The sequence below is a fragment of the Tachypleus tridentatus genome, chromosome 9, assembly GCF_004210375.1.
Source record: "Tachypleus tridentatus isolate NWPU-2018 chromosome 9, ASM421037v1, whole genome shotgun sequence".
In the NCBI taxonomy this organism is placed as follows: Eukaryota; Metazoa; Arthropoda; class Merostomata; order Xiphosura; family Limulidae; genus Tachypleus; species Tachypleus tridentatus.
Window position 1 is genome coordinate 150,245,696 of NC_134833.1, and position 1,878 is coordinate 150,247,573.

Below are 1,878 nucleotides of genomic sequence, written 5' to 3' on the forward strand. Positions count from 1 at the left end.
TTTTGCTTTATCTACTGTGTTTAGTTCCTTCGTTGTTACAGTACATAGAGCGAGCAGGGTGGAGTTTGTATCTCTGTTAAATATTTGGCCAACAACAAAACTAGACTTGTGCTTTTTTCGTCTTATTTCGGAGGCTTGAACAACTTCGAGAATTTTCTCGCGTGGCATCACGTATTTTTTTCCGCTCTATTATTTGAGAATTCTTTAGGTAGCTATCGGTGTAGTTTTGTTTGTTTTTGAATTTCGCGCAAAACTGGTTTTGGAACAATTATTACAAGTTTCGTACATGTTGTGTGTGGTCTTCACCAGACGGCGTGACATTCCATAAAGCCTGATGGTATCGGGTAGGCACTCAACTTATTACGGCAGGTAATTTGTTGTTAAAATGTGGCGTTACTTTGATAAACCATGAGAAACATACTTTTTTAAAAATATTTAGCTATAAGACTAGAATGAGGTAATGAAATAAAATCGACCACAAAAATTTATACATTTTTAAAAATAAATAGTCAAGAAGTTTTACATTGTTGTAAATTTTCTTTACATGAAAATATCGTCATTTGTTTTGTCTTCAGCCAAACTTGTTTCTTTTTATAAGTATGTTCTTTTATATTTTCAGTTTTGAAAATGTTTGTTTCTTGTGTTCAACTGAAAATGTGGTTCACATTGTTTATTGAAATAGAACCGTTTCTTTTTAATAAGACGTACATTTTATGAACATAGCGCCGAATTCTTTGGAACAGACTCTGCACGGCCAGGTGGTTTAGACTTTCGACTCGTAATCTGAGGGTCGCGAGTTCGAATCCCTGTCGCATCAAATATGGTCGCTCTTTCAGCCATAGGAGCGTTATAATGTACGCCCAATCCCACTATTCGTTGTTTAAAGAACACCTAAAGAGTTTGCGCTGGGTAGAGATGACAAATTGCCTTCCCTCTAATGTTACGGTGTTAAATTAACGGACGGCGAGCCCAGATAGTCGTAGAGTACTTTCGCGCGAAATTCAAAAACAAACAATGTTCGAAACAATAAAGTAAATTTGATAAACTTTTTATAGGCACCGGCGAGAATCGAACTCGCGATCTCCTGTTTACTAGACAGGTGCTTTAACCAACTAAGCCACGACGCCATTAAGTGATGAACATTTTCTGAGTACTTTACTCCCGAAGCTGGTGTCCCTCAGGAAGGGGTGGTTAGCGCTATACTCTTCATCATGTATGTAAACAATATGCCACTGAGGGATCCAAATCATGGATTCTCTTCACAGTTCCCAGATGATGTGGCAGTCTGGAAAAGTGCCGCAACACCCACAATACCAGCCACTAACATATAACAACAACTAAATAGAATAAGTTAATACTGTCAAAAATATAGAATAAAAATAAACAAAACAAAAACACAACTCGTATTGCTTAGGAAATTTACAAAACACAAAAAAACAACAGCCACAATTATATATGAATGGCATTCTACTCCAAATTGGCCCATCGGCAAAATTTTTAGGTTTAACCTATTATTCTAAACTAACTTGGATCAATCATGTGAACGAAATTAAAAATAAAGTCTGGCGAAGAACTAACTATGCTAGGAGTCCAACTGGTAAAAACAGTGGAGCATCTACAGATAACGTTACTAAAAATCAATAAAACATATATTAGACCTGTAATAGATTATGCAGCTCCAGCATGGATAACTGTAAGTGATAAAATAATTAAAACTAAACTAGAAACAATCCAAAACACACTCCTCATAACTGCATACAGAGTTCCAAGAACTATACCACCTGCCAACCATACCAGATAGACTTCTACATATTACAATAATGTACTTTAATAAGAATTGGATGAAAAACGAATTACTATGCAAACTAGACAGGTACC

At 35.9% G+C, this 1,878-nt stretch overlaps 1 non-coding gene across 1 annotated transcript; it reads right to left on the minus strand.

The window, feature by feature from the left end:
• Positions 1–1,053: 1,053 nt before the first annotated feature.
• TRNAT-AGU (transfer RNA threonine (anticodon AGU)) lies at positions 1,054–1,127 on the minus strand. Its single transcript has one exon. It is a non-coding gene; the product is annotated as a tRNA-Thr (tRNA).
• Between the last annotated feature and the right edge of the window lie 751 nt (positions 1,128–1,878).